Source organism: Odocoileus virginianus, chromosome 12 (assembly GCF_023699985.2).
Source record: "Odocoileus virginianus isolate 20LAN1187 ecotype Illinois chromosome 12, Ovbor_1.2, whole genome shotgun sequence".
In the NCBI taxonomy this organism is placed as follows: Eukaryota; Metazoa; Chordata; class Mammalia; order Artiodactyla; family Cervidae; genus Odocoileus; species Odocoileus virginianus.
In genome coordinates, this window is record NC_069685.1 from 3,815,468 (window position 1) to 3,827,002 (window position 11,535).

The 11,535-nt window shown below is 48.8% G+C and overlaps 1 protein-coding gene across 2 annotated transcripts in view; it reads right to left on the minus strand.

The window, feature by feature from the left end:
• Positions 1 to 11,286, minus strand: part of TLR2 (toll like receptor 2) — a 64,321-nt gene extending 53,035 nt beyond the window's left edge. Inside the window, exons 1-2 of one of the 2 annotated variants that reach the window (XR_011490569.1) lie at positions 10,639 to 11,286; positions 5,762 to 6,130 (exon numbers count right to left, since the gene is read on the minus strand). The gene's annotated coding sequence lies outside the window, so the exon portion shown is untranslated. Of the gene's footprint in view, positions 1 to 5,761; positions 6,131 to 10,638 lie in introns of those variants that run through there. The other variant, XM_070474725.1, reaches the window with a different exon arrangement.
• Positions 11,287 to 11,535: the final 249 nt, after the last annotated feature.

Here is an 11,535-nt window from a genome sequence, read left to right on the forward strand (position 1 = left end):
TGTGTATTTGTTTAATGCTTTAACAAGTCTGTGAGGCAAATATGACCTGCATTTTAAATACAAAGTGGCTCAGAAGGGTTCAGGACATGCCAAGTTACATAGTTAGGATTAGAACCTCAGTCTGTCTGATTCACAATCCCTACGCCACGCCTGTCATTAGATCTCCATAGCCAACTTCCTATGCTTCGTAATCTTGCTTGTCTTAGTAAGAATAATATTATTCAATGAGGATGAACACTCAAATAATAGAAAAGGCTAGAGTTTTTATAGTATGTATGTATGTATATGCTCCTATTTTGTTGCAAGATTTCTTCAAACACGATATTGTCCATATGAATTGCACAATTCAAGTGTGACTGCCTCATATGAGACTCTTAAGCAAAACAAACCTTGTCTGAAATGATACCATTTACTATTTTGAGAAGGAAGTTACGTGATTTTTATGAATCAATACTAATTCCTGGCTTACAACAGCTTTTCACTTATTTTCTGCATACATACTAAAATAGAGGTTCATAAAAAGATGCTATTCTGGCTCTAAAGGACTTACAGGAATCACTGGCCTAAGTCAGCTTCTGAACGGACTTAGGGCAGACATCAACCCTGACCCACGCGCAGCACAAACACAGCTCCGAAGCCGAGTGGACTGGTTTCCCGGACTCAGCGCAGCCAGTCACACGCCTCCTCCGCAGCCTTGCGGGGACCGCGCAGCACGGCTTGAGAGGGCAGCTTTGTCCGAGAGACGCGGGCTCAAATCTTGCCTCTTCCGCAAGCTAGCTTTAAGACTGAGAAAATCACGAGACTCAGTTTTTATGTCTGTTACAATGCCCAGAACCCGGTAAGAGCTCAGTGTTAGCTACTGTTTTAACAAAGGCCCCAGTGTTGAAGGGGCTTCCCTGGCGGCTCCGCTGGTGGTCTGCCTGCAGCACCGGAGACCCAGATTTGATCTCTGGGTCCAGAAGATCTGCTGAAGAAGGAAATGTCAATGCACTCCAGGATTCTTGCCTGGGAAATCCCATGAGCAGAGGAGCCTGGAGGGATACAGTCCATGGGCTTGCAAGGCTAAACCATCACCACCAGCAGCATTTAAGTTGTGAGGATTTAGTTCCTGCTCTAGTTTGCTGTAGGTCAGTCAGTCTAATCGTTATTGATGGATCCAGAAATAAATAATGAGAACATCTGTCCTGGGGGAAAGGACCTTCACATAGTCACTTGCTTTGCCCACGGCCACCTTTCCATTTCCTGATTCAAGGGGCCACTCCCTGTAATCCGCCCCCTTCCCCCAGAATCTGGGGGAACAGGGCACTAGGGAACAGCAGGAATATCACTCACCAATCATGAACCCACTCTGTGTACAGTGGGGTCTGGTCCTCCCTTAACTGTATCTGCTGGACAATCCAGATGGACTTTTAGAAAGCTAGGATGCCATGACTCTTGTTTGTTATGGGAAACAACATTTAAAAGTGATTTAAAAACATGCCTGCTATGACAGTGCAGTAGAGAGGCAGACAGAGGTCACAGAGTGTGTGATCCTCACTGGTTATCATCTCTGTAGAAGGAACTTTGTAGGATTGTTATGAAGATTAAGCTTGCCTTCTGCAAAACACAAGTAGGGCCTGACCTTGGAGAGTGCTATGAGCTGTTTGTCAGTAAAGCCAAATGAATAAATGTATTTATTTTATGGAAAATCAACTGGAGAAATGAAGCCGCCTGTCTGTATATGTACACACACATTCAGCACGTGAATAATAATAATAGCTACGAAAGTACGCAATGATAGGGTGAATGAGAAGAGAAGTTGTATTATAGGTCAATTGACTGAAGAACTCGTAGTTAGACACGTGAAATTGCAGAGTGCAAAGTTGTGTTGGCAGAGAATAAAAATTCGGAGAGAAAATTAAATGATGTGAATGGCGTGGACATCTGGGTAGATATTTCCCCCCACTCTTTCCAAAAAAGTATCTGTTTCTGTTCTTAAGCTGATTGCCAGGAAAATAACCATGTAACAGCTGCCGCTCAAATAATTGGATCCCAAACCTATCTTTCTGGTCCACTGAGGGCAGCAGAAGACCCAGTAGGCAAAGAAAACCCTTATCCAAAGCTGACCAAATATCAAGTCACTGACCCTCCCCTTGTTTCACTCTGAAAGGCAAAAAGCTATCAAGAATTATTCCTTGAGGGACCTGGAAAGGACTAACTGGGCAGAAAGTCTCCATGAAAGTGGTGCCGTAGAAAGTATTCACGTGGACGAATAAGGCCCTTGGATAAAAGTAAATATACTAAGGAATAAAAATGTTATGGGCTTTCAACTTTAGGATGAATACTGCTTCCTTCTTACCAACTGTATGAGCTCGGCTTCTCTCGGAAAATGAGGGTGTTGCTGACATGGCTGGAGGTGCAGTTTGTGAGCAGCGGGTGTGGCCTTAGGCGGTTGAGTTGGGACAGTGAAGGCCAAGTGCTGGGGAGGAAGGGGTCCCTCTGCAGAAGCAGAGAACAAAGTCCAGGAAAAGGGAAGGGGCAGAGAGAGGTGTGGGGAGGAACCCACGCCAGGAAAGCCTCATCTGAGGAAGCGTGTGTGTCTCTGTCAAGGGAGGGCTCCAGGCCAAACCCACAGGCCCAACAATAGCTTGCTGTTCCCGTCGGAGGAGGGAAGTCCTGGGCTCCGGGAGGCGAGGGCCTCTCACCCTCAAGGCTGTGGCCAGCTCTGCCAAGGACACTTCCCCTGGCATCGTGGACACACTGGGAAAGCTGCTGTGCTGAAATCACAGGAGGTTGGGCAACCGAGACCGCCCCAGCTCTGCCAGGAAGCTCTGTCCTGCCGCGGGCCACCCAGGCAGTCACTGCGCTAAAATTCCGCTCTTGCCTCACACGTTTCCAGAAATTTCAGTTTTAGGAAACGAAAGCGGCTGCTCCGGAGAACCTGAACGTCCTACGGTGTTGAAACCGCCCCAGGCTGGCACAAGTCGCCGTGCAGGAAGCCAGCCCAGAAAGCGGGGACCCGAAACGGAGGGTGGCAGGACAGCGGGGCTGTCAGGCCCCTCCAGGCTTCCAGGCCTTCGCTTTCTGTCAGCCTTAGTTACTCAGCGTGTCCTTTCATCAGGCATGGAGCTTGTGGTCAGGGTGAACAGCACAAAGTCGTGGCCCCTACCCTCGAGAGGCTCACAGTTTTAAAAAAGAACAAATACAACAAAACAGACTCACAGATACAGACCCCTGTCTCATGGCTGCCAAAGGAGAGAGGTGAGGGCAGCGAAATGAGTGCGGGGGACTCCGGGGTGCACACCCCTAGGAATAACAAAGAAGACATGAGACATAATGTACAGCGCAGGTATTGCAACGATATTCCATAGTAACTTGACATGGAATATAATCTATAAAAGTGTCAAACCACTACGGTCCACACCTGAAACTAATTTAATACTGTAAGTCAAATATACTTCAATCGAGAACAAAAATTCACAGTCTTGTGAGCGCAAGTAATTCTAAGAGGAACAACGTGAACATTACTAGTGAGGCGGCAGTCTCTCAGCATCCCTGTGAGAGAATTATGAACCCCATTTTGCAGATGGGCAAATAGAATCTCATAGAGGTCAGAGAATCTAGTAAGAAACACAGTCAGGATCTGACTTCCAGACACCTAGTTCTTTCTGTTAGCTGAGTTGGTCTCTACCACATGCATGTCACTAGGGTGGGCACTTCAATATCTGTTTACTTTACACGGGGGAAAAGCTGCACAAATAATAGATGGATTTGCCAAGGGTAGTAGAATAGAAAGTGGCAGGAAACGGTGGCCCCACTCTTACGGGGTCGGTGGTCTTGTGGGTTTCATTGTTTCTGGGCCTCTTTCTTTGGAAAGTTACATTTTTGCAGGGTAAAAACTTAGATACACTTAGATGGTAGAGGTGAAAAGTAGACGTGAAAAAGGAACAGTGAAAAGCACTGTTCCCATGCTTAATATTCTTACTACGACTTTTCAGCTTTGGAAGAGATAGTGCCTGAATTGGAAGCAAAGAGCAGGCATGCTGCCTGCCCAGTTGGAAAGCTGTGGGTTCCCCGGTTCAGGCTCCTCCATTGCACACCCCACTGTGTGTGCGGCCTCCTCAGGCTGCCCTGTGGAAGCTGGGCTCCGTGAACCATGCCGAATGCTGCTGCTCTAGCTGCTGCCATGGCTTCGAGAGAGAAGTTGGTCTCCTCTATCTGTGGGACTGTGACAGCCAACTGGTTAGCTTGCGGTTGGGGGAAAATTCAGACACAGTCACTTCAGGACAGTGCTGTAATAGTTTCCTATTGCTTCTTTAACAAATTACTGCAAACTTAGTGTCTTAAAACAGCAATTTTTTTTTTCATCTTACAGTTTTAGAGGTCAGGCACTCAAAATGGGTTGCACTGAGCTGAAATCCTTTCCAGAGAAGAGTCCATTCCTTGTCTGACCTTCCAGAGGCCAGCTGCATCCTTAGGCCATGGCTCCATCCTACAGCTTCAAGTCCTTCCTCTGACCTTACTCTGACACCCTGACCTCCTGCTTTCACTTAAAAGGATACTTCCATTTATACTGGACCCACCCAGAGAATCCGGAATAAGCTCCCCATTTCAGAACCAGCTGATCAGCATCCTTCAGGGCTTCCCAGGTGGTTCGGCTGGTAAAGAATCTGCCTGCAATGCAGGAGACCCAAGTTCAATTCCTGGGTTGGGAAAATTCCCCTGGAGTAGGGATAGGTTACCCACTCCAGTATTCTTGCCTGGAGAATCCCTATGGACAGAGGAGCCTGGTAGGTTACAGTCCCTGGGGTCGCAGAGTCAGACACAACTGAGTGAGTAAACACAGCACACAGCATCCTTAATTTCATCTGCAGCCTTAATTCCTCCTTGCAATGTGACATACCTTATTCACAGGGTCCGGGGATTAAAACATGGACGTCTTTGGGAGGCCACTACCTTGCCTATCACGAGTTACGGTAGGAGAGGAATCCAGAAGTGTGACAGTTGGCAAAGGGAAGCCACTCTGCAATATAACAATGCCACAAAATATCTACACATTTGAGTCATGCTGTCTCAGTCTCCTGCATTGTTCAGGAGAATTATAACCGTCACCATGGAATAAATCCGTATAATGTGGTTATGGCGTTCCCTGCTTGAGAAATGGCCCTACTGTAAATTGAGGCCTGTCCTTGTGGCTTTCATTTCAAGGCTCTTACTTGACAACCAGAGGGACTGTGTGACTTCATCTTCATCATGTAGCCTATGCTGTAAACCAGACTATCCAGGCATATTCTCAAAGTTTGGCAAAAATACAATTAGCCATTTTCTCATGACACAGTTAAGACCAATGGAAGTTGATTTATATTATCCTATTTTTTGTTTTAGCATAAATTTAGTTCTACCACGGATCAAATCATATCATCTTCATGCATAATGAAAACTGGAACTCAGTAATAATTTTATGGGGCTTCCCAGGTGACTCAGTTTTAAAGAATCTACATGTCAATGCCAGAGATACAGGTTCAATCCCTGGGTTAGGAAGATCCCCTGGAGAAGGAATTGGCAACATACTCCAGTATTCTTGCCTAGAGAATCTCATGGACAGAGGAGCCTGGTAGGCTACAGTTCATGGGTTCATAAAGAGTCAGACATAATTCAGCAACTAAACAATAACAACAAATAATCTATGACAGAACTTTAATTGCTTTAGACTTTTCAAAATGTACTTAACATTGTATTTAAATGAATGTATTATGGAGTTAAACAAAACAATTTTTTTCCATTTATTCATTCATCCACAAATATTTATTGAGTGCCCTGTGTGCCAAGCAAGCTGGAGAAACCAATGAAAAAACAAGTCTCTGGCCTCATGGAGCTTCTTCTCGGATGGGTGGGGAGGCCAACACGGTGGCTTCACTGCATCCTGTGTTCAGAGTCTCATTAGTTTGAAACCCAGAGACTGACAGGGCTCTCATCGTTGCCTAAGCCAGGGAAAGTCACTTCTGATATTTCTCGGGTGTTTGGCTGAATGCATTTCCTGCAGCTGCGGGTGAGGACTGCAGTTTCTTGCTCAGATTCACTGTTGTCTCCTAGGGTGCACCTGGGTGTCTCCAACAGGACAACTTGTTTTACGACAGCTGGTTCTTCAAAGCTGGCAATAGAGACAGAGTCACTAGCAAGACAGGGGGCTTACACAGTGTGACATGATTAGGGGACTGACACCCCATCGTCACCTTCACCACATTCTGTTGTTGAGAAGTAAGTCACTGATCTCACTCATTCTCAAGAGAAGAACATTATAAACGGCATGAGCCCCAGGATTCAGGTATCCTGGGGACCAGCCTCAGCTCTGTCTGCCATCCTGGGACCCAGGATGAGTCCGAAGGGGCCAGTTGTTGCGCACAATGGAGACTCTGGAACATGGCCCCATGTAACCAGCCTACATATCCAGAAGATGGAAAGATGGAAATATTTGGTGAGCAGCATTAATGACCTACGCTTCCCCAGTGACTCAGCAGTAAAGAATCTTCCTGCAATACAGGAGACTCGAGTTTGAGCCCTGGATCAAGAAGACCCCTTGGAGAAGGAAATGGCAACCGACTCCAGTATTCTTGCTTGGGAAATGCCATGGACAGAGGAGCGTGGTGGGCTACAGTCCCTGGGGTCACACAACAGCTGGACATGTCTGAGCGAGTAAACAACAACAGCAACAAATTAATGACCTACAGAAGCAAATGTGTAAATATGCAATGTGTTGATAGAAAGTGAAAGTTTAGTTGCTCAGTCATGTCCAACTCTTTGCAGCCCCATGGACTGGAGCCTACCAGGCTCCTCCGTCCATGAGATTTTCCAGGGAAGAGTACTGGAATGGGTTGCCATTTCCTTCTCCAGAGGATCTTCCCAACCCAGGGATCGAACCTGGGTCTCCCACATTGTAGGCAGATGCTTTACTGTCTGAGCCAGCAGGGGAGTCCCACAATGTGTCGAGTGATGATAAATACTACGGAAAAATTAGAGTAGTATATGGGGAGAGAGACTAACGGCATGTGAGAATGGGCATCAATGAGGACAGCTTAGGGTATGCCGCTGTAACAAGTTCACAGAGTCCACCATGGGTCCAGACTAGTCTCCAGGGAATTGTTTGTCCAGGTAGTGACTCAGTAATTTAGCTGATGTCAGTTGCACCATCCTGTGGTCAAGTCATCTGGAACACGTGGTCTGCCCTGTGACTGCAGAAGAAGGCAGACGTCAACGTTATTCATTGACTCTGAAGTGCTTCAACCTGGGAGTAACACGATCTGTGTTCAAAGTCATCGTCTGAAGCTTCCAAAGTTCACAAAACACGGAAGTTAAACCAATGCGACACTTAAGTAGAAATTAGTAACCTCACTTGTTTGTAAAATAAGTTAAACTAAGGTTGTTTGTATGACCCCTCAGGAAATGTTCAAGTCTGGTCTCTCTGTGTTTGATTTTAACAGAAGCAATAATGATGGGCAAGGAAGTACAATCTCCACGAGCGATCAGGTGATAGTTGGATAAAAACCTCGACAGAGGGAGGGAGTACCACGGGGCCGTCGAGCGAGTGAGTGCTCTGGGTGGTGAGAACAGCCAGGGTAGGAGACGAGCAGGTGGCACGCAGGCCCTGCAGGATCTGCGGTGTCACAGCTCTTGGGCATCATGGGAAGCCCCAAGTAGGTAGAGAGTGGAAGTGTGATTTGGGCCAGCATGCTGAAAGGACCCTTTTCAGTTGCTCTGTTAAGAACAGACCGTCTCAACACCCACTCTTTCAAACCAAAAGCCCCCGTACTCCATAAGGCAAGCTCGGTGGACGGTGGGGCAGGCAGAGTGCTCGTGAATCTGGCTCTCTCATAGGTAACTTTTAATATTGGCTGTTACTGCGGTTCAGACGCTCAGGTGTGTGCATCTGCGACCCCGTGGACTGCAGCATGCCAGGCTCCCCCGTCCTTCACCAACTCCCAGAGTTTGCTCAAACTCATGTCCCTCGAGTAGATGACACCATCCAACCATCTACCTCACCCTCTGCCACCTCCTTCTCCTCCTGCCCTCAATCTTTCCCAGCATCAGAGTCTCTTCCAATGAGTCAGTTCTTTGCATCAGGAGGCCAAAGTACTGGAGCTTCAGCATCAGTCCTTCCAATGAATATTCAGGGTTGATTTCCTTTAGATCTCCTTGCTGCCCAAGGGACTCTTAAGAGTTTTCTCCAGCACCACAGTTCAAAAGTGTCAATTCTTCGGTGCTCAGCCTTATTTATGGTCCAACTCTCACAGCCATATATGGCTACTGGAAAAACCACCGCTTTGACAAGTCGGACCTTTGTCGGCAAAGAAATGTCTCTGCCTTTTTTTTTTTTTAACAATTCATGCATTATTTTATATGCTCGTTCAGAATGTATCAATTTCTGCAATTCTGCATTTCACCTTGAATGGGAAGAAGTTGCCTATTCAGTCATTCTCAGAGAATTGATCCCATTTGCAAATAGTCACGTTTCAATGATGTGCTTTTTATGATACCATCAGCTTTGGATATTCTAGAGAAAACAGAGAAAAAACCAGAGGCATTTGGTTTTCTCCTTCGGAATGCCAGGCTGAAAAAGCAGCCTCTTTCTGAGCATGCCCTTCAGTGGTGGAAGGAAAGAGAGCAAGATAAGGGCCATGCAGCACCTGTTCAAGCTTCTCTTAGAAACTAGCACACTGGCGCTTCTGCCCACGTTCTGCAGCCAAAGCTGGGCGTCAGGCCAAGCCTGGCGATATGGAGTGTGCGTGCGTGCATGGACTGTGTTCCGTCCGCAGGGGCTGCTGGCAGAGTGAGTGTGTACGATCTACCGTGGTCTCTGAATCAAGTCAGTCTGGTCTGACATCCCCGCAGGAGGTCTCCAGGTTAGAGGTGCAGGCTCCAACCCAGTGTGGGGCTCTCCGGGGAGGGGGCAAGGCGGCTGAGAGCCCCGCCACGGCATCACTCCCTCTCCGAGGCAGAGCGGCCAGGAAAGGAATTAGGAGAGGAGGGGTCGTGAGGAGCAGAGGAGAACCTCCAGGTCACAGAGTTTGCAAGAGAAGAGGCTCACCAAGGAGAGGTGGCCTGCAGGGGAATGCAGGACTGGTTGCCTCAATGAGGGGTGACCAATCCCACTGGGACAATCTTTGCGCCACTAACTCTCCGCCTCAAGTCACTGGGGTACGGAAAAGCGAGCAAAGCAAGCAAAGCCAAGCCACGCCCGCAGCTCAGCCTGCAGCTCTCCCTGGTGCGGCCTGCTCGGTCCCGTCACAGCACGGGGCATTGTCATGGGTCGGCCGGGAGCACCTCCAGGGCCCGGCGCTGTGCTGAGGAGGAAGCGGGAGGGTGGGATTCAGGCGGGGGCACAGGGCTCCCGCAGCAGCACGTGTGCTGGGGGCAGGTGCCCGGAGGGAAGCCGTCCGAGGGACAGGGCCCCGCCCTGCTCCCGGGTCCTGCTCAGGGGCTGAGGACAGGCTGCGGCCGGCTCGGTCTCTCCCCGCCCCCAGGTTCCCTGCCCATGCCTGTGTGCTAGGTCAGCTTTTCTCCCAGGAATGACCTGAGAAAAACAAAAGGCAACAAAACTGTAGTCTTTAAACATCGTACTTTAACGACAAGGTGGGGCTATGCCGCAATTTATTCTTTTGGCAACAAAAGACACAGCTGAGTCTTTCTCGGGCTGACTCACGGCTGCTGGCTGGGCCTGGGTTTAATACCACATCAAAGAGCCCCAGCGGTCATGTTTTCACTTCAGGGCAACCGACCAGGATAGTTATCCTGGTGTCCTCTGGACCGTCCTGGTTTCAGCCACGGAAGTCTCAGTTCCCAGGAAACTGCTCCGTCCTGGGCAGTTCATCCTGCAGTGAACTGTGGGATGCTGGCACCGCAAACACATGGATCTCAACATCAGGTGACCCAAGTTCAAACCCTGTCACCTCCAAGCTGTGATCTTAGGGAAGTTACTTCCTATTTCAAAGCCGGGGGAATGTTTGCGTCGTGCGATCTGTTATAAGGTCTACGTTCTTCCCTAACCAGGCACAGTATCCCGTCACTGATGTTCTCTGCGTCACCGGCCCTGTGCTTTCTCAAGCATGCAGAGCTCACGCTTCCTGCTCCTGTCCGGGAGAACCTGGGTATTCGCACACAGGCCCCTTCTTGCCACCGGCTCCCCACACCCGTTCTCTGCTGGTGAGTCTCTGCTGCCGGCTCACTAAGGCGTCTCCCAGGGACGCTGCGTCTTCTCCCCATTTCGTTTCCTTCCTAGTGCTGAGCTTGAGCTGGAGGTGTCTTGTTGCGACACCCCTTGTTGCAACAGGGGCAGGCAGCCTTTGAGAATGGCTCCCTAAGAGCCCCACTACAGTGGGGGCAGACCTAGGGATGCACTTCTCACAAAGAGAATGTGCAATGTGATGGCACGCCGCTTCTGAGATTACGTCCTGAAGATGTGGCTTCTTCCTCCCCGTTCTCTTCCCTTCCCTCTCTCTCTCCCGCCTCCACCCCTCTCTTGCTTGTCCTGTTGAAGCTTGTGCTATCCTAACGGAGAGAGCAGTCTGCCATCAACAACCTGCAAGGTGCTGAATCCTGCCAACGACTATGAGAACGAGCTCGGAAATGAACTTCACCTCCCCCGCCGCCCCGCCGCTTGCTTACCTTGGAGGCGCCTGCAGCCCTGCCTGACACCCCAGCTGCAGTTGTGGGAGAAACTCCAAGGCAGAAGGTGCCGAGTGGAGCCACGACTCCTGACCCGCAGAAACTGTGACTAAGAACTTGCTATCTTAAGTCACTAAGTTCGGGCGTCATTTGCCACACAGTAATCAAGAACTAGTGCAGTGCCGTATTGTCTATTTCTCCCTGTAGGGCACTAGCGCCCTGGAAGGAGGGACTCTGCCTGTCTTGTTTACTCTGGTGCGTCCAGAGCAGGAAGCAAAGTCTGCAATACAGCAGCTGCCCAGTTTTATAGAATGAGCGCCTCATGGGGGCACAGACCGCTCCCAGGCATGCCAGGACAGATGGGACAGATACGTGCTGGATGCACGCGTGATTTAGTGACCAATTAAACATGAGAAGGGTTGGGAAGGGAGTGCCTGGGCAGACTCACCTGTGACTATCGAGTGCCCAGGCCCCTATTGTGGGCTCAGAAGATGCAGCAAGCAGTATGTTAGTAACTGACAAACTCAGGCATAGATTTAAGTCAGGGATAGGTAAGAAGAGGTGTTTGGTGTCGACCCACTGAATGAGAAATATCAGTAAAACTTATGATGGGCATTCAGAAAGAATCTAGCTTTTTACAGAACATTAAATGCGAAAGTATTTCACAGAATCGTGTGCATATCCCACTTCTGTAAAAACGCACACACACACACAAGTCTGGGAGGAAATGGACCGAAATGGCAAGTGCTGCTTGGTGGGTGGCAGGATTACACTGGCTTTCTTTTTTTTATCCTTTTGCTTATCCATATTTTCTACAACAGACAGAAGGAACAATAAATGTGTTTCCACTTATTCTTAAAAAGGGATGCAAGAGCCCACAGCGGTGTTCAGTCAGTA